Raw genomic sequence first — 22,219 nt, 5'->3', positions numbered from 1 at the left:
AAGATGTGGCACGTTGGGTGAGCAGAGACCTCTATCAACTGGTTCCCTTAAAAAAGACATATTATCCTTTTTCTTAAGTATTTAGTATGAAACCATAATAAACGTAGATCACTATTTTTTCATTACAAACTATAATACTGGTTAAAACCTCAAGTAAAACATAATTGCAAGTACAGATAATCTTAAACATCGACACAAATCACAGCATTACCCAGACCTTCCTCCAAATTACCTTAAAAGACACAAGTAAGCAACCTATTTCAAGAGGTTTGGAAGTTGGAATAGCATGTACTCTATCTGCAGGTATTCTGGCCTAATCACATATTCTGTTTCCAGGAGTGAGTTATTCCAAAGCAACAGGATGTGGACTTGCATTGCTCCATTCCCTACAGTGTAATGCTGTCAGGAGATGTCCCAACCTGAGCCCAATAATCCATATGATTTTTCCCCCTTCTTCCTCCTTACATATGTCAGAATTCATCTCCCCTCACTCCCCACTGTTCTGAAGGCCGCAGCAAAAATAATGGGAAGCGCACAGATCTCCAAAAGTGAGAAAAGGTGAGAGTTTCCCCCTACCGTGTGGCTGTAAGGAACATGATGTACACTTATGTGCTTTGTACTTGCTGGGGCTGCCCTTTATGCTCATAGATTTTGAGATGATGTTGGAAAGGAATCAATGGGACACAGTCACTACCAGGAATGCGAGTCCATCGGAGGAAAGCTGCAGTTAGATAGTATTGGGAAATAGATTTTCTTCTGTCCGCTGCCCCCCCATCCCCTCCCCTCCCTCCACCACCGGCTCCACAAGCTTTCTCTTCAATACTCACCGCAATTACTTCACAGTCAACGGAGAGAGATGGAGACTTGGGCAGAGTGAGTGTGTCTGTGTGTGTGTGTGTGTGAGTGTGTGTGTGTGTGTGCGGCGGGTTTGTGTGTTGGGATAGAGCGGTGAGTGAGGGATTAAAAGGCGGTAAGCACCTATGACATTTAAAAATTAACCAAATCAACAACCAACTTCTATATGCTCTGTGAGTCCATTTGTCGCGCTCCTGTTTGCTCTGCTCGTTTATTTACCATTGAAATCAACTACACGGTGTTCCTGTGAGCATGATATATAATGAGACACCGAAACCAAAATACTACACAGTCATCAATAATTGTGTGATTATTTGATTTCGCTGGTTAGTTTATTCCAAAAAATACATATGCTTACAAGTATGGATGTAGGCATAATACCCATAAATTAGAGGTAATAATAGCTTTTTAAATACTGTGGTGGTTTGCATTTTTGCCTCACAAAAACTTGGGTTAGACTCAATCAATCACATTTAAAAACATAAAAAAAAACACGGTTGATCAAAGTGCTTCACAAGTTTACTGCAAAATTACGATACCCAAGCTAGGTGCAACTTGGGAATCTAAGTGAGTACTCCGGTTCCCGAATCAATAATAATTTTGTAACAGGCAAAAACCTCCAGCAATCAAGTTATGACCAAGTCTACCACAAGATATGTACATAGCAACAGTAAAGGATGAGTCAAATGGTGAAGAACATTTCTCCATGGAGACAATTAAGTATATTTTAAACTTAAACAGGGGATATTCTACTTCTACGGGGTATTAACTACTAACACATATATTTAGGTCACCATGTTACCTTTCATTGTTTTGCAAATGCTACATTCGCCAAAAGCAGCGTGCATCCTGCTAATGAAACTACTGCACAGGTAGGTCAAGTTGTTGTGTACAGTTTTGTGCTTTGCTTTTGTATATTTATAAAGAAAAAGGTCTAAGAGAGATGCATGGATGACTTATAAAACCTTTTTGATGAGCGATTGTTATAACATGGTAGAAAGCTAAAAAAAAAATCCATTTAGCATAATCCTACCTCTTTAATAAGTGCAACAAATAACAGTAAAGTCAAGTTAATTTGGGCCAGTGTAGAAAAATAAACCTTTTGAACTTTATGAATGCACTCATTTCAAGGCTGTTATTCACATATCTGGTGCATTTCAGTGTAATATAAAACACTGGTTACTTTTCATATAATCATGAGCGGTCCGTGTCTATCCGCTGCATTCCGGTAAAAGTGGCTGCAGTGATAAACACAGAGGAATTCCAGTCCAGTTGACCAGGTGTTGAATGCTCCTCCTGCCTTTACATGTTTGATAGATATAACCCTCTTATCTCGGTTCATCTTGTGAAAATGGATACTTGCACATCCAGTATGCCTTATCTCTATGTGAATCTATGGAGAGGTGTCTGGCCCGTCTCTGGTCTTTCTCCTCCTCTCGCGGACATCGGCTTTATCACTGTCCTTCCTCATCCTCCCCGTCTCCTCTCGCTCTCTCCCTACACTGGTCTTGGCTCCCCTCACTCGCCCTCTCCTCCCTCAGACCTCACTATCTTTCTTCCCTCTTAGATTTTGTGCGTCTCCCCCTCCCCTTCTAAGTCTCTACATCTTCCGCTCTCTCTGCAACAATAAATTACACCAAAACCCTCTGTACATCTCTTTGTTCTCCTCGCCAGATAATTCAATTCATTTTAGCCGGGCTTTGCATTCTGAATGATAAATGCATTGACTCTGCAATTAAATGGGGTTGTGTGTTAAGGAGCTCCCACACATAAAGCACATATCTACTGCTCGTCCGGACCAAATACAGCCAATGCATGGATAATACACAGCCATTCTCAAGTTCACTCATTATGGGAACATTGCACTGCATCAGCTAACTCGCCACATATTTTATTGTCTATGTTCTATGGTGTCACTGTAGAGCTACGGCACATTTTGTATGATAGATATACAGATTAGTGAAGCTTTATGAACACTGCGTGTCCTCAATAGCTGATGCTTCTTTATAAAAAAGCATGGAAATAATGGGTAATACATGAACACAGAGCCAATTGTCCTTGAGTAAGTAGAAGTAACACTACACTGTCTATTCTAAGTAGGAAAAGTGTTTGTTTTAACCTGTGAGATTGTGACAACATAATGACTCCTTCCTCAGCTCTTATACAACCACAGCCAATAAGACATTAAAATATAATAAATTATATTAAATTTATCAGCCTATGCTGATAGTTGACTGTCTCCCTCTGATTTGTCCCACCGTCTCTCGAGAGGTGACTTTGCAGAGGTGCCCCTCTAGTCCTTGCAGCGGTTGGCGGGCAGTTCCTCGTCTCCTATTTTCTCCTTCCTGTGGAGTGATTAATGTTTGTTCAACAACATCCTGTGTGCATATGGTTATGCAGAGCTGTCTGGACATGAGGCAAGCTACGTACGTTTACACTTGTAACGTATACTCTACTATATGTCTCTGACACCGCACAACTACAATACAAATGGAATATGTGATATAGAACAATTTAAAAAACTACCTGTAAATATATCGCGCCTGTTTTTCGTTGTCCAGATTAGACAACGCCAACTTTACCTGAGCAGAGCCAACACTCGTGGCCAGGAGAGTGTGAATGTTTGTTAATCAGAACTCTCCAAGGGGCCAGCCAAACTGATATGTCCAGATAGTGATCAAGGCCAAGGGCTGAGGAAAGAGGAGATAAAGGAGAAACCTGAGAGGAGAAGGTGGCCAGTAGTTTCAGAACCCTGGTTTACCTCACTAAGAAGAGGAAAAGAGACATTTCCTCTGGCACCTGTGCTCTGCTTTGTCCCCACAGGACGAGCACCCACTTTAAATGCTTGGGATTGTGGGAAGGCAGAAGGTGATTAATGGGGCGTGTGTAAACAAAGCCCTTGAAACAAAAGCGAGAGTGTAAAGAATAGAGATAAGGCTCGACTCCAGTCAAGTTTGGCATCATCCCTCTTCCACTAACGACCTCTACTGTCGGCCGCTGATGGCAGGGGCAGCCGCCAGAACCCCCAGCAGAAAGACCCGCGCCAAAAGAAGCCCTGACGTGCACATTCATTCTTTAAACCAAAAGAGATAATTGTGAGAGGAACCGGCCTGTCTTCATTCTTTGAATAAATAAAAATGCATGACCTGCCTGAAATATGGACAATGGCATTACTGATTTAATTTGAATAGACCACTTGTTATTGTGGCTCGCTGGGACTAGTCGTGAATGCTAAAATGGTGGATGTGACTCTGAAACAGTGCAGAGACAGATGTGCTAAAAAGGGATATTTTACAAAGGCCAAGTCACTACTCTAAAAATATTTTAATAGTGCATTACGAAGGTCACAATGTATTTTTCCAGGCAACTACAGCAAAGTATGACAGGATCCCATTTTATTCTATACTATTTTTGTTTAAAATGTTATTTTGGCAGAAAGGCTTATTTGACAGGAGTGACATATATGTGAAATGGAAGTGAAGCGTGGGGAGAGGAACCAAGTGTATTGTTGGGCGCTGGGAATTGAGCTTGTGACACTGAGGTTGGCAAATAGATTGTGATGATTTTGCTCTTCTTGATTATCCCAGCCACTTTCGACATAGGCAGGATGCATTCACTCACTCAAGAATCAATTTTATGTTTTGGGACCATACTTATAAGATAACCCACCTAACACGGGTGGATATGGAGCACTCATACAAGGAAAGGTGAATATGTTGCCCCTGGAATCTAGCAGACAGAGCTATGTAGTTGGGCTAACGACTCTGCTATTACACACCAATTATAGGTAAAACCAACAGCACGTTATCTTATCTAGACAAGCGTGTTTTGTTTTTAATTCTGGAAAGTCAAAGTTACGAAATAGTGCCCATTAACCTGGCATATCTTCATGTTTATGTAATGATATAATGGGAGAGAAGGCGTCTGTGTCCTCCCCGCTGAATACTTTAGATAAGGAAGTTAGCCTCCTCCCGACTGCTCCATTTAAAGCCTATCAGTGGGCAGGTTGGATCATTCCCCAGACTGTTCCCCTCTCCACACCTCAGGAAGTAAATCACAGCCAACATAACGTCATGCCCAATCCCCGCGATGATCCTGATGTGAGCCTGCTGGATGGTGAATGCTGGTAGAGAAATTAGGAGGTTGAGTGAGCCTTGAGTAGCTTTCTTGTTGACTGAACAAGTAGCCCGGTGCTGGCTCTGGTGTGCTCATGTCAAACACAGCAGGTTCAGCAGCGGGTCAAGGTGACGAGCTCGCAGCCTTCTTATAACTCACAACTATAAAACACAGTCTCAGTGGAGAGATGAGAGGCTGTTGTGAGCATCCAGGCAGTTCTACAGCGCTCTGTGTCTCAACATGCACGACTACAACATATGATTTTAGGTTGTTCTCATTGCAGCTGTAAAGGCTATTACTGGTAAACTGATATTAATGTTTTTAGTACCAGTAAACATTTGAAGCTTAAGTTTAAAATGGAGAATCATAGCATCGTAGTCTGTGTATCAGGTTGTTTTTGTGCTTATTGTTATAATATTTATTACAATATATTGTATGTATTTATTGTATGTATTGTAAAAAAAAATGTACATCACTTTTATTAATTCATTTAAATAGTCTGTTCCTTCAGAGTTGATAACATGTGTAAATATGTTCATTATATATTTAATGTCATGCTGAGCAACAAAACAATAACATCTCCATGGAGACAAGATGAAATATCTTTTTTTATTTTTACATATGTTTAATATATTTTTAATTTAGGTTGTAGTGACATTACCACACCACATGCTCCGACTATCCTTTGTATTTGAACAAAGAAAAGTCTTTGTTTATTTTAGTTATGTTTTTAAAGTATTGTTATATTCCGTATACGTGTCCCACCTTCCTTTCCCCTGACGTGGGAATGTGTTTACATACAGCTGAATGTCGTCAGAGTATCTTTCTGTGTCAGTGAGCTCCGTCTGAGAGCACACACCAGCGATCTGCTCATCCCCATCCCTCCCCATCCCCTCCTCTCCAACGCACACCGCATCCCCGTCTCCTAGCAACTCACCATAGCGCCCGCAGCCGGCTGTTACCTTTCCGTCAGTGCCGCTTATTTCTCCCGGTTGGAGTGAGGTGACTTTCATGTTTGATGTGTATTTGAGAGCCCTCCTCCTCCTCTTCCTCCTCCTCTCTCCCCCTCCTGCGCTGGTGCTGTTGGCGTGGAACATGCAGGAGCGACCCCGCTGTCGAAAAGCATTGGTTCAGATTCCTGTTCACACTCCCCCCGATGGCAACTGCTCTTTGAAAACAGGAAGACTTGAAAGAGCAGGATCACAGTGACTGATCACTGACTGTGCTGTAACAAGGGGAAATCCACAGCCTCCTTTTTAGATGGGCAAAAGACGGGGAGATGAAAATGCCAGGGACTATCTGGACTCGGACTTGAAGCATTTTAGGATTTGTTAAACTGATTCTACTCATTCCATTTGCTCGAACAAGTGCTTCCAATCCCACAACTCACTAACAATTGACAGTAACACTTTTTATTTCTATTTCTGCCTCTTCAATTGGACAGATTTGACGGATTCTATTTTTAAAAACATTACTCTATATGACAAATTTTACAAGTACATATTAATAACAGCAGGATGTCTCTATCTGTAAAACTGAAGATTTGTCTTATTGGAGTGTGCCAGCAGAGTGAAATCCTAAATAATACAACCCTTTCAACAAAAATCCCATTTACAACAACTTATTCAAACACCTCATACAACTAATGATTACACCAGTTTCCTCTAATTTAAGTGGGAAATGAGATTGTTTACGTTTATTTCACAGTAATAAGACACATTAGTCAATGGAGCTAGCTACGGGCTTTTAGACATAGTGTACAGGAATGTCAGAGTGCTCTGTGGCAATGGCCATTTTCAACACTTCATTCACACCAAAGAGCTACTTCAATAATTCATCACTCATTCTCCGCACAGAGCCTCTCCACAGCTGCCTAATAGTTTTCAACACCAGTTAAACTCTGCTACACATAAGCACATGCAACAAGTGGCCTACAGCGCTGTTAATCTATTAATCTAAAAATAATACATACAGCTGAAGTCTCAATGTAATATATTTTAATACTTCTACATTTCTTTTATATTCAGAAATATTAGAAAGCAATATATACTAGAGGGAAGTGCATGATTGTGGTGTCCATTATATGTGCTAGAATCTAAACGCATACTAGATAATACTGGATAACACTGGAAGGAGGGGGTTTCGGAGGATTTTTATACTCTCTAGAAGTTCTAGTTTAACCATATGCTTGTCTAGTATTGTTGAATATAGTGCTTGCATGGGGAAAAGTCACAATTACAAAAGCTATTCCCCTGTGTGTGTTTTCAGAGGTAAGGAGTTTATCGTTGTTGAAAGCATCATATGGACATTCTTCCTGAGGTCGGGTCTTTGTTGTTGAAACAGTTGCTCCTGCTTAGGCTGCAGTCAGAACCTTGAGAAGGATGACGGCTCTGCAGAGGGCTGTGGAGGCATCAATGACACAAATAGCTTTTCACTCTTCTTTTCTTTTTCTTCCCTTCTTACTGCGACTGTGCTGCTTCCAGCCCTCTCCATCTGCAGCCTGACCTCTGCTATTCTTCACTATGATTCCTGTGTGTTCAAAGGCGGCAGGATGTCAGTAATTGGAAGGGATGTGATGGAGCGGGGGCCCCTCCGTGGGGCTGGGGGGCCCTAGCATTGGAGAGGTCAGGGATAGCCTGTCTCACACTGACATGCAGACTCGGACAGCAGCGTGCAGCCACAACAGGCCTGGGGCATCAGCAGCAGCTCTGTCGGGATGGGTCTGCTGCTACGGCCCCCCTCTGTGCTCTGCCTATGCTCTGCAGGCTGGTCCCAGATGGTGTACACTGGGAACACTTTATATTGCTTTGTATTTCTGCTTTTACAACCAAGAAGACCACATACTGTATGCAGGACAAAACAGCGTAACTCATTTTAAGATAGTTAATTTATTTTTTATGTTTAAAAGAGCTTGACGCACAAAGTCTTGGGATACATGCTCAAAGTCTTGCAATAGTTGGGACCTTAGCCGTGGGTGAATAAGTAAGGAAGAGATGGACCAGGAGCAGAAAAAAATACCTGGGTTACATGTGTCATAACCAGGGCTTCACCTGCATACACTGTGGCCTATGGGTGAACCTCCTAATCAGCTGTGCACAGCCGTAGGGATGCCCCCCTCGACACACACATGCAGACATGGCAGAGTGATTAGTACACCTCTTCATAGTGGCTTAGACCACAGGGCGTGGAGAGACAGGCTTAAGAGGCTACTTTAACCACATCAGCCTTTAAAAAGATGTCTGGACTCCATCAACATCAAAACAGCCCCCACCAGCGTATGTACACACTTCTCTAATACACATGGTAACTTAAACATGTGCTGACAGCAGACACACAGTGTGTGTAGTTCGTGCTGTTACACAAATGACACAAAAGCACACAGAGAGTGGGTGTACAGCGTGGGCATATGTCATCTTCAGCAGTCCGTCGTGGCTGAGGGCTGTCCCGCTGCAGGACGAGCTAGGTTTGGGGAAACACCCAGATGACACATTAGCCCTGGCTCCCCTGACATTGCACTGCTCCACACACAGCACCTGAGGCTGTGCCCGTGCCAAGTGGAATTATCAGCCGCCCATGTTAGCGCCACCAAAACCTCCTTCCACAAAGCCACAAAATCCACCTCCCTCCCAAAAGGACAGACACTCCACAAGGACACAGCCATGAGAGGCAGCGAGAAGGATGCCGGACAGTGTTACCATCACATGATCCACATGGAGCTCAGTCATGCCTCTGGGGTGTGCCATCTTGTAGATGCCCCTCCTCTTGCCTCCCAAAGGACATAACGCCTGCTGGGAGCCCCTTTTTGCACCCTCCCAAATTTAAGATTTGTCTTTATAATTTACCCAGATTCATCTACTCTGTCTGTCTGAGATCACAAAAGAAAAAAACAAAAAATCATTTTTAGAAATGACATGTAACCTCAGATTGCATTTTGTCATGTATTATTCTTTCCTTTTTTACCCACAACAACACACTAGTTTGTGGAATTATATATGTAATATGGAGCATGAATTGTATGTGTTATTCTGACAAAATATTCTCCAACTTTCTATGCCTTCTACTTTTTGGAGACCTGGTTTAACCTGCCTTCTAGCACAACCAATAAAAAGCTTTGTTTTGGGGGCAGCATGTCAAAGATGTCTATTCCTTTAGTTTGAGAAGTGCAGGAAAAACAAAAGGTGGTGTATTTAGGCTTTTTTTTGCTTCTGTTTTCAGATCGTCCAATGGAGTGACTTGACCAAGCCACTCCAATCTTAAAGCAACCTATCACACTGGTTCATCTGTCTCTATTTTTCCAAGTCACCCCCTTTGTTCCTTAGTACTATAAACAATGCACCTCCCTACACCCATAACCACTTCAGCTATAAAACAATTTCTCTTTTCTTCATTGGAAAAAAGTAGCAGAAAAAACACAACAAATTAGTTGTTTAATTACTTCTTCAGCAGTGGATCCATTGTCTTTTTCTATCTTCACACATCGAGCAAAATCATCCATCTCTATTTCATCACCACATAAGCAGAAGAAGCAGCCATCTCTGCCCAATCACCACCTCACCCTCTGCCCCCATTACCACCCGGTAACAGCAAGAGAACAAGGCCAAGATGCTCTCACCTTACATGTAAATTGTAATGAACTGCCCTTTGAAATGCCACCTCTTATGTCTGCAATATAATCTTTTTGATCTTAATTGTGCATCGGCGGACCAAAACATGCATGCTAAATGAGTAGCTCTGCATCTGTTAGCCATCTTTCTTTGTCAAACTCATGAAGACACAGCAGTGAATAGTATAGATGACCAGAGCATGGCGAAAGGGAAGGAGACATATTATAGGAGGTGAAATCGGAGCGGCCAGACCCAGGGAATGTGGGACACCTGAGAAAGCAACCGGAGCTCTGGAGAAAGAGAAACCCTCATCCCAGGGGAGAGTGTGGGCTGTAGAGGGCCGGGGAGCAGCTCTGTGCAGGCTGCAGATGGGGTTACATTTCTATGGGATTAATAGGTGAGCTTGGCTACATTCAAGTACAGTAAAGGCCATCTCATTAACATGACAGGTAATGGTCTCCTAGCAACAGCTCATCTTTTATTTTGTTTACTTTTATTTAACACCATATTTAAAAAGTGCCTTTATTTATCATAGTTTATATTTTTATTATTATTATTATTATTATTAATGGTCTCATATTGCACCATACCGCTAAAGCAAGTTTCTAGTTTGTGAATTTTGTTCCAGGGCAATAAAACTTTTTCCAATTCTGTTCTGGTTTAATAGAAAATTCGCTTAATGGATGTTCGGAGGAATCAACTTTCTAAAAATGTTTACGAGGAATTCATATTTTAAAAGTATTTATTTATCTTATCTGCCAGTACAGGATCACGAGTGACAAGAGTCTATTCCACTTTAGGCCTTAGGCAGTGAATGACAAGCTGTCAACCACAAAACAATTATGTAGAAATAGGATGGTGGAAAAGGCAACTGGAGAGAATCAACTACATGCTTTTGCAAATTTCTAAATATGTCCTAGTATTTGCTCTGGTAATAGTACATTAAAAAGATTATTAATAGCTGGTGTAAGTAATTGTAGGAGAAGATTTCAGCCAAAAAACTAGAATAAAACCGTTTATTTATTGCGAGTGTTTTTATTCTGCTTTCAAAAACCTAGAAAACATACATCTTAACTGTGAAAGTGCTTGCTTCTCCACAGACCTAACTCATAACTTGGCCTTGTGGATGACAGGTTCGCTTTGGAGATGTTCTTTCTTCGCTTGAATTGTTCCACAGAATCGCGTAAACTCAACTGAGAATGCTTTTAAGTGTGAATTTAACTTTCTGTGTCTTCTCGTGGAATCTTACTTAGTGCTGCATTAAACAAAGGAAAGATTATCTACACTGCCACCTCTGGAAAACAGCGAGAGATGTTGAAATTTAGCCAATATGTGCTTGGTGATTTCTTATATAAAAATACTTAGAGGCTGGAGGCTGGTATTCAGTGCTGGTCCATTCCTTTGTTATCTGGTCTTGGCGATAAAGCAGCCAGTGAAGTGGAAGGAATGTGAGGTATTTGCAGCCTCTGACAGCAGTGTGCAGTCCTGTGAAGTGTGTAAGATGTTCTGGAGGGTGGTCAGTCAGTGCCCACCCAAATCTCCACACCACTGCATCCCCTGTAATAAAAGGCGCCTTGTCCACTGCTCTTTGTCAGGAGTCCACCAGCTATTGCTTCTCCCTCACATACGCCACGTTCACAAGACTAGACTGGTGAAAATGACGATTATATAAATCTTAATTAGTTTCTGGGGATTAAAAGTGGGCAGATTTGGTGAGCGCCGCAAACACAACAGCTTGAAAGCGTGATTATCTTTGTGCGTAGGTATACAATTTGGGTTAATACCTGAGATGAAACAAATGGTTTAAAAGTCCTAAACCTTCTTATGCCTGCCAGGAGATTCTGGCAGCACAACTACTGGGATTGAAATTCAGTTCTGTCAGAGGAAAAACATAAGATATTTGCAGTTTATTAATGAAAACATACATCTGCTCGGCTTTGGTTTTCAGTAGAGTACATCCTTGTGTTCACCATTATAGAATAGCTTTGTTTTATTTTTAGCGCAGCAGTTCTTTCTTCTCTGTATGTGTTTTATTGCTGTTAATGTACACAGCAGTATTCAGAGGATCTGCGCCTGCAATAGGATTCAGATATTAGGTAGCTCATTTGGTTAGCTCATTGACTGCTATCATATTGCAGGTCAATGCCCTTAATGACCAGACAGGCGCTTGAAGCAGGCATGGAAAGTGGAGAAATAAACAACGAGAAGCATGTTTATAGAGACAAATACTGCTCTGACATTTCATTTTACGTTTAATAATCTTTCATAAAATAACATGATTTTATGACCAGGTTTAACTACATGATTGTTTTTCCTCAACAAATGTGTCAAGGATGTAAAGGATTTTGACACTGTAGTGGTAAAGACTGAAGAGATATTAATTAAAAATGTATTGTACAATTATTTATAGGAGAAGTGACAGAATTATCACAGAGAAGATTTGATTTATACAAAGTAACGACCTCACCGGCCTTTAATATAAAAAGAACTGCGTCTGTCAGAAATTCTATGCCCATACTCATTATAAATCATTATAAATTCATCTTTATTTCGGACTCGTGGTCCATTTAAAAAAAAAAAAAAACAACAGACAGACAGTTATAAAGTTAGATAGAAAAGTCAAAACTTGTTCGCACCTGTAATAGAACCATAGCATTCTCCTCCACCACATCACCCCTCCCCAGAAGAACCATCAGAGTTGTTTCAGTCTCAGCTTCAGTGGATACTTTCCATCAGCACCATAAACCAAAATCCGGCACATTACCATCGTAGTATCACAAGAATCACCCTCATCCATCCTATCGCCACACGGACAGCAAATTAATGTACCACTAACCACCTCATTACTAACCATGCACAGCAAAATGAATTCCTGTGATGTTTGCAAGTTCACAGACTCACAAGAATCGATCTTGTCCCGCTCCCGCTGTTGTGACTCGGGATGGAGATGGGGCCAATCACAGGGCAGCATTGTGGTTTGGGCACATGTGAAATGCGAAACACTCCACTCAGTTCAAGTACTTCTATAGATGTTATAGTTGTGATGAATGACTTTTGGGGTAAATATGAGTACCCATGTCATTCAGAATAGAGTTTCACTTTAAAACAACAATTTCAGCATGTTTGCAATTGAAGAGCTTTAACTGTACGGATTATCCAAACTCAACTCACTAAAGTCCCATTAGCGAAAATAAAATGTTTACTTTTGAAACTTGCCAGAGCTCCACTGCTTTACTTCCTCTCTCGGTCTCTCTACCTCCCTCCCCATTGCTCTCTCTGGGTCATTAGCATGTTGCTGATGAGGGACGGTCCTCCATTGAGCAGTGTGAGGGGTGTGTATGTGTGTCTGTGTTTGGAGCGGGGTGAGGTCTGACCGGGCTGCTGCAGTAGACCTGTCAGGGCGGGTCATTAAGAAGACGGCGGGTCGGGGAATACACAGACAAGGTTGATTGGTTTCCTGCATCCGTCAGCACAGGCCCGCAGCAACTCCTGACCCTGCGGCCCCATCTCACCTGCACACACACACACACGTACATACACACACACAGCGGCGTAAACATCGCATCTGTTTGCACCTGCCTAACGCACAAATATATTTACATAGACACTGCATATAGGTAAAAAGCAGCTACTATATCAGGCCTGGGTTTAATGTGTTTTAATATTAATTACCACAACTTGGTCTGAAATTAAATTCAAACTGTGGCGCTCGCTGGTGGTGTAGTGGTTTAAATCACATATCACATATTCCCAAACATTTTTTGCGACAAATTGACCCTGCTGTAGGTGTCATTGGCTTCATCCTCAGCCAATAAGAAACATTCTTAAACCAAAAAAATACAAACTGCCCCAGTGATCTTATGGACAGAGGCAGTTTTTTTTTGCATGTTACAGCAAACCTCGGAAAATGACTTTTTTTTTTTGCAATGATGCTATGAGGTTAATGATATGTGGTTCGTCTCTCGGCCTCGAGTGTTTGCCGAATGTCTCTCCCCTACAACTGTCCTATCCAGTAAAGCCTTCAGACCAAAAAAGCTGCAGTATTAATCTTTGCTAAACCATTTTTGAGATCATTTTGTCAATATCGTGTTTATCATACACTATATGATCAGATAAAACACATTGTTCACACGTTGCTCATCACAGGTCATCACTAGCCTTTTATATAAACATAAGCTATACAAATATGTAGCTAACATATAAGATAACAATAGAAACAAGCTGATGAACTATTCTCATTTAAAACATACTGGTGAAAACAAAGCGCCGTGGCCATCCAAATATGAAAATTTGAACAGGACTCTACTTTTACATGTGCAAAGCAGACTCCATACACAGACGTCTTATACAAGCCATGGCTCTAGACTGAAAACACGAGATGTAAAGGAGAGCAAAAGAGCACTTTGCACCACTCATATGGTTCTAGTTGTGAAAGATGTTCGTAATTGCTTGCAGTTTGACTCTAATCCTGAGATCATGCAAGCTACTTTGGAAATGTGCTGGCCAAAAAGTCTTCTTAAAAAAGAATAGGTTGAATCAACAACAGTTGTGATAATACTGTGGAGCCTTTGGAGTCAGAGCTATGGCAGGAGAAAAAAGAGGCATGCTTGACCTCAGTTTTCTTCAAAGGTCATATGTGGGATTGGATGTGGCTGGCCGAGGGGAGGGGCTCCATCATGAGTGCTACCCAGCATCCATCTCTGCTGTCTGTTGTGCTGTGAATGTCAAGCCCAAAGCCTGTGGCACCCACTGCCCTTCCAGCCCGCGCCTGCACCCCCCCTGCCCCCACCACGCCCCCCGCCCCACCTGACCCCTCAGTCTGCAGCCGCCCTGGCCTATACCTGACACACACAGCCTCCTCCTCGGGGGTGGTGCACTCCAAATGAGTCCTATAATAATGTTACTTTAAATGTCAGCGGCAGGTTATTAGTGCATGAGTGTGTGTTTAGGAGGTGTGGCGATGGGGGTAGAGCATCTTCTGTGTATAGCTGCCATCGTCTCTCATTCATCCTTCAGCCTAATCAAATGCATTAATGTGTAAAAATGCCATTTAGCACTACACATCAGACTGTGGGCTTGTTAGGAGACACTGATAGACAAATGGAATGTGACTGACAGTTGCCGGCTGTGGCCTGTCTGTAAGAGTCAGTGACACACAAGCCATTTGCAATGCTTAGGCTCAATCACAACTTGTGACATAACTGTGGTGTGATGAAGCACACAAGGACAACACACACACACACGGCCGATACAATGCACAAACTGTGTCGCTGACCCCCACACACTTTGTTAATGCACAATATAATTGCTAATGGGACCTGTCTTAGGGGTGAAGTGGCATTAACCTATGATCAACCCCAGGTCAACCACTTATAGGCGAGATAGAATTCATTATATTTTACCCACTTCATCATTGTATCTGACTGACCAATTTCACACCTGTGACAATGACAAACCAGAAAGGCTGAAAGGCGGGATGGGAATGGCATTTGAGAAATGTTTTTATATCTACATTTTAAAGATGTGTTTGTAAAGCCAAAACTTGGGCCAAAAAGGGACATAAGAAAGTAACAAATCATGCAGCAATAACTGATGATAATAGACAGTTTCAACAGCAAAAGTGTAAATATTCTATTGATAAACATTTAACAGATATTCTCTATATTTGTTATCTGTGAATGTAGCAAGTTAAATTTCAAGGAACTTTTTGTGAATTGAATTAGTATATTTGTATTTACACATTACACATGATGCTCAAGTGATGGTGTGTTGCACAGAGGGCCAGGCTGCGAGGCAGGGGCAGGTGAATGATAGCCACTCTAATTAGCCGGGTGGTGGCTTCTGCTCCAGAGGCAGGGCGTTGGGGACTCTTAGGTGCCAGCTCAGTGGGAAGGGCTCAGAAAAACAGTTTTAATTGGTAGGAGCTATTTATAGACAAAACAGTGTATTCAGGGTTAGTAGGTTAAGTCTGTGCACTCCTCACTGGGACCAGTATGATTGGTGATACAAACTGGAACCAAAGGAGTCTTTAATGCCACAGAATGTACAAACACATCTAACAGTAAATAATCTCACTACAAACATTTGTTTTACTATAGTACATATTATATCAACATAAGTGAGAGATATTAACAGAAAAGCAGCAGCTCGACTAAAGTACTGTAGATAGATGGACAGAGAGGAGGTGGGAGGTTGCTCCTGGGTTGAATCCCCCATTCCAGGCGTCTTCATCTGCCGCCCAATCCTCCCGGGGGCCCCCACTTCTCCATTTCATTAGTTTGTCAGCCTGCTCGAAGGATTGTGCATTAGGCCTTTAATTTAGTGGATAGCCAGAGGCTGCCTCTGCTGCCTGGTGTGAGTCGCAGCTCCAACAGGCTGGAATCTAACTAGGATCAGGTTAGCTTAACTTAATGCAGCCCCACACGCTGCACTGTACGACGCAGAGAGAGAGAGAGAAATAACACTAGAAGCTTTTATTGCAGCAGGGGTTCTTGAAAGAAGACTGGTTGTTTGAACTCTTAATTAGATCATGATGTATTTTAAATGAACAAATCAAGAAATTGTGTTATTTACTTCAACAGCAAATTTATATTATTTATATTATTTATTTTTGGGCTTTCAATTATAACACCAAGAGCACTGACAATAGATTGCTCCATCCCCTGGATTATTTCTAATAGTCATTATTTGCCAGTTAATTGTATCCATATACTCATGCTCACATTTAAGATGTTTTATATGGACATAAAGGGTTTCACTTGATAGTAATTGTTCATCTATTCAGCACCCTGATGCTCACTGGGCCGGCTGTGAACTGGGTGCAGTGTGGGTGGACATGAAACAAAACAGCGACTCTATGTCACAATACAACAAACGACAAGCTGGGACGAACACGCTCTGAGCAACCCAATTATGTACACACTGTGCATTAGCATGAAAGCGCCGCACCCACACAGAGGCAGAAATGCAATTACATGTAACAAAAGGCAAAAGACAAAGCTGTGTGCGAGTCCATCTGACACCCTCCTGCTTTTTTCATCTGAAGTATGGCTCCTCACTGCCCCTCCCCCTCTGACTTTTAACCCTGAGCACCCCTTCTTCCAGCTCCCTCTCCCCAGACCTCTCCTGTGTCTCTGGGATGGAGGAGCGGGTGAGGGAGTGCTGTGGTGGGACAGGGGCCCTTCTTTTGTTTCCTGTTACTACATGCATTTCATGGGGAGGCCTGGCTTCTGACCCCGGCGAGCACACACTGCGCTGTGGCTGTGAGCTCCAAGGGAAAGGCCCATCTGTGGCATCCATCAGGGCTGTGCTCTCCTGCTGAGGTACTGTCAGGGGCTGGGGGCGCAGGGGGGCAAGAGCTGAAGAATGGGGTCGGGTGGGTGGGGGTGGGGGTGTGGGGGGGACCAGGCCAAAAAAACAGACCTGAACAACTCAAGGTCCCTCTGTCTTTCGCTGGCCAGGTATTTATCACATGATGAGCACTAAACCTGTGTACACTCATATCATAGGGACCTGCCTCTCAACTTGATTTAAAGTTATAAGTTAAAAGGGGTTAAGGTTGGGGTTAGTGTTAAGGTTAGGCACGCACAACACAGTACGGTTAGGTCTCCAGAAAAAGAATGTGAAATGTAAGTTAATGTAAATATGGCCAAAAAAGTGTGTATGTGTGTGTATGTGTGTGTGTGTGTGTGTTTGTGTGTATAGAGAATAGTATGCACTGAAAAGGTGGACACAAACTGTTCCTAACTACACATATGATTAATTCATGCACTATTGTTTGTTTGCCCACGCAGTTAAAATCGATGCAAATCTATGAAATACAGAAAAAAACTTGAAACATCTCCACAGAAAAAAAAACAACAAACCCACCATCTTTACATCATCTACTTTACAATCTTTTACGAGGTTTTCAAAGACCAAGAGGTACACTGGAGGGGTGATCCAGAAAGATATTGGATGTTTGTGACTGTAGAGCCTCCGCAGTTTGGATCTATGAAGGCTATCATCTTGTGGCGCATATCTAAGGCACCACAAAGACAAAAGCCAATTGCTTTGAAGATCAGTCTAAATACAAATACTTGAGTGAGTATGATAAGCCAGGTGTGCTCTGGATAAATGCAGTGATCTCGTGCCAACTCAAAACTGGAAACTGAGAAACTGATTGATTGACTTGTAAGATGCACTGAGTGCAATTCAAAATGTTATTATGTGTATTTAAATGTCTGCACTCTGAGGGTCCAGTTTATTTGAGGGAGTTACTGTAGCCCTGCACTCCACGCAGAGCCCTGAGGTCAGAGGTCAGCTGATCAGCTCCTGCTGCTGTACCCAAAGACAGGTTCAGTCACCAGAGGTGACAGAGCCTTTTCTGTGGCAGCGCCCAGACTGTGGAACAGCTGTCAGATCTGCTCTGTCTTTAATGCAGTTTAAGACTAGACTGAAAACCCACCTCTTCCTTAGACTCGTGGCTAGACAGGATATCTTGATGTTTTATTGTACTGTTCCTATGCATCGTGTTATCTCCGTGTTTGCTTTTTTTGTTGACTTTTAAGTGGTCAGCTGAAAATGTAATAAATGGACTATAAAAATAAACTTGAACTTAATTGAACTGATGTAAGCTAAAAAGTACAGAGGTGTGTATGTGAAACCAAAAAAGGCAAATGTGATGCTCTGATGTGGTTCTGGTCAGTTGCCTGTGGCCACAGTGGGCACAGGAGTCAGCTGCCAAACTGAGAACGATAGATACAGACACCCCCACTCCTCCATCCCTGCACCCTACCCTCCCACACCTCCAAACCCCATGATTGCTGTGCCTGGTGGGCATGTTATGCAGTGGTGAGAAGGCGTCTGCAGTATAGGGATTCATGTCAGCCTTGTTCAGAAATGATTTCAAATGTGTTAGCCTTGTCAGCTCTTACAGCCGCTCTGGCACATCAGGTAATGAGCATCAAGCACAAACGTCAACACACACTGAACTATGTGTGTTCATGACTCTTTAAAAGGCTTTAACACAACTCTTTTGGTGCTACAGACCAGAGTTTTCTCTGCAGATTATCAACAAAATGAGAGACATAGGGCAATGCTTTGTAAGGAGAAGAAAGGCAGGTGTGAGTTTAGTGAGAAACATGGAGAAAAGTAGGGGAGGAGATGGTAACTTCATGTGTTTTCTGTCGCGGTACCTCATACAACAGGATCTATCATGGAACACTAGGAGAAAATAGTGGAGGTGGCATTTTTGCCACGTGTCAAAGCATCTTGGCATTTGTTGGCCTCACCATCACTGCCTCCTGCCTGACTGAACTCTGCTGGATGCTGCTCAGTACGTGTTAATTTAGGATGTACAATGATATGACAATAAACTTACTGCCAAAATGCATATGAAGACATTTAACTAACATGGTAGCCTAGTGGCAAAGTCACATAAAACTTCAACATGGCCCAGCTGTGGATCTGAGCTCAACTTTGGTAAATGCAATTCAAGATTTCGAAGTTTAGAGGTATATTTCACAATACTTTAAGTGCAGATAATTGCCAGTATTCAAACTTTCTCTGACTCATAATTCTGATACTGTACATGTGCACTGAGACCTCTGTCACTCTCTCGGCCTGGTCCTCACCTCCCCACCACCCCTCTCTGTCTGTCTGTCCAGACCTGTGTCCGTGGTCCTGGCTGAAGTGTAATTGAAGGAGCAGTCTTCACATGGCCCAAAGGCATGCAGGGGACATTGTGTGCGCTGTGGCGGCAAATTGCTCTCCTTGCTCCTTTGAGTCCATAGCTCTCCAAGAGTTTCTGCACCTCCTTGTCTTCAAACTCTGCCAATCCTGCAGCACTTTATTAGTCAGGCCAACAAAGTGCTCTCCACACCTGCTCAACTATTCCAACTTCAGCTGCCTTCTACAAACCTATGTTTCTTTTACTAGATTTGAATAATACATTAGCACACTACAGTATCAATAATGACTTAGCTTACAGTTCGTTCTTAGTATCAGTTTTGTCAAATTTCTCACACACACTTTGCTAAAGGAAGAAAAAATGCTGGTGAAAAGTAAGTAGTTACAGTAATTCAAGTGTTAAGTGCACTTTTGGAATACAGTGTACTTTCTGAGAATAAAATCCAGAACATTCTCAACTTATAATGAGTGAAATTTTGAGGGACAATTTTAGCCAAGTAAAAGTCAACTCGTTTTCTTGGTGGTGAAGTACTAGTCAAAGTCATAGAAACCAAGGCGCTGCAAGCAGTTGCACTCTTTGTTAAAGTCAGCCCACATTTCACCTTAAGAACAACAATAGTAACTTTTCATATTAAAATCATTTTTGAACTAATATTGAAAAAAATACATGTACATTTACTGTGCAAGTATATTATGTAACAGAAAGTTAAAATAGCTATTTAACAATAAGTCAAAGTCAATGAGAGACTTGTTACATTGCAGAGCAGTTCTATGATGGTCGATATCAGTTTAAATTTGTCGAATATAAAATGAAGTGAAGCAGCTTGGGAAATAACCCACAGTGAGAGCAGCAGACAGCAGAGTGAACCTGTGGGAGAGAGACGAGAGGAGAGGGGAAGTGGGGCTGAGAGAGGGAGAGTGCATGCTTCATTAAATGAGGAAGTAATCCTGCCTAATTAAGGCTCTATATGACAGCACTGTCAGGGATGACTGATCCTCCCTCTTCTGACTGACAGCCACCGCTCTGAAGGTGAGAACTTTCCTACTTATTCCCACTATATATTTACTCTGCTGTTTCTTATCCTCAATTCAAAGTGTTTTTGAATCTTATTATCATTAGGAAGATAAGTATGAAAGAGGCAAATGCTTTGTGTGGTCGTTGTGTGTCTTTATAACGGCTTGCATATATTATTGTTGTATAGGGGTTTTCATGTAATTGCTGCAGTTGCTCGACAAAATACTAGAGGAAATCAGTGGATGCAAGGTGCAGCCATTGATTGCTTGACTAATTAATCAGCTGCATTGGCTCTATGTGGATCCTGGATTATTGAGTGGGAGCTTGGCACTGGGCCCTTTATGAGCCTATAATGATTCCTCAGCCCATTGGGTCAGCCCTCCTCTGGCCCTCAGTACCACTGAGGTAACAGCGCGCAATAATGAAGGCTAAAGCACGAACATGTGGTGAAAGCTGCCATATTTACAAAAGAAAACAACAACTAATTATTACCAAAACTGATATAAAAGGTAAGTGACTTGAACAGTTCTTCAGAAACATCATGAATAAGGCTAAAAATAAACTACATACACATGAAAATTATAGACTTCAATCCTGAATATATTATGATCAAACGTGGACTTAAACTGAAAGTAGATTTCTTTATATAACTAAAATAAAAGATCAGTACTTATTTCTTTGATCCTTCTGTTTTTTCAGTCTTCGCTAAAAGACTTGAATATATATAACTGATATTCCAGTAATGCATTTCTTGACTGTGTAAGTGAGTTAGCCTGACATGTGCTCGGGCCTGTCCTGTGCGCAGTGGCGAGTGTCCCCTGCAGGGAGCACACATAAAAACAGCACTGGAGCTGAAACCAGAGAGAGCAGAGGGCGAAGTGTGACCCAGACGTCCAGACACTGTCCTGACCAGCCATCAATCCTCTCTGACCCCCCCCCACCAACAGCTAAAACAGGGCTGACAAACTACGTACTTGTAAACATGCCTATAAAAGTCCTGTTTGTATTTCAACACAAGCTTTGTTCCAACCCCTCACCAAGAACTTAAGTGAACGACAACCAACCTCCATGTTAGGGCCGTAGTAATGTGAGCAGTACAGCGGATTAGGGAGGCTATGTGTTGGGTAACCTGGTAGCTGTTTACTGAAATATACAACGGAAAACAAAACTGCATATGTTTTAGATTACTGCTTAAATTCAGAACTGTTAAACGGGATTATGTAGCATCTTGGTATCATATGACCAAAACAACAAATGACAAGAGGGTTTTTTTTTTGTTTTTTTTCCATTGGGAATTTAACTTATAGGTCAAAGGTTGTGGGGCATTGAGATGATGGTCACAAGATGACTTCAAGGTATAATTACTGTATTTAATTTAGTAAAATATGATCAAATGACATAATAAACAACTCACATAATTGTTATCACTGAACCAGATTTTAAATATTTTAAAACTAGAAATTACTATTTTATTTTACAGTTTACAAGTTCAGTGGTTATTTAGCGGTTATTTTGGGGTCCTGAATAAAAACTCTGGGGCTTTTAGGGCAGGGGTGTCAAACTCAATTTCACTGAGGGCCGCATCAGCAAAATGGTTCGTCTCTAATTTGCAAAGATATAAAAAATATGTCTGTAATTGCGTAACTCCTGATAAACTGACATTTTAAGACAGTCATATATTTAAATTTACCTTGTCACGGGCCACATAAAATGACATGGCGGTCCACATTTGGCCCCTGGGCCTTGAGTTTGACACGTGTTTTAGGGCAATATAGATTTTACTCCTGAAAAAGATCTTTGAGTCAGGACAAATCTACCAAATTTAACACTTTGTTTGTTGTAGAGAATATAATTTTAATGCATAAATAAGTATTAAGAGTTACCAGAATTTAGCATTGCAAAAGTTATGCAAAATATATTGGTTGTGTAACAAAGTGTTGCGGTTCATCCTCGCTCTTCT

Source organism: Periophthalmus magnuspinnatus, chromosome 9, assembly GCF_009829125.3.
Source record: "Periophthalmus magnuspinnatus isolate fPerMag1 chromosome 9, fPerMag1.2.pri, whole genome shotgun sequence".
Classification (NCBI taxonomy): Eukaryota; Metazoa; Chordata; class Actinopteri; order Gobiiformes; family Gobiidae; genus Periophthalmus; species Periophthalmus magnuspinnatus.
The sequence above is the reverse complement of the archived record's forward strand: the minus strand, read 5'-3'. Positions refer to the sequence as shown.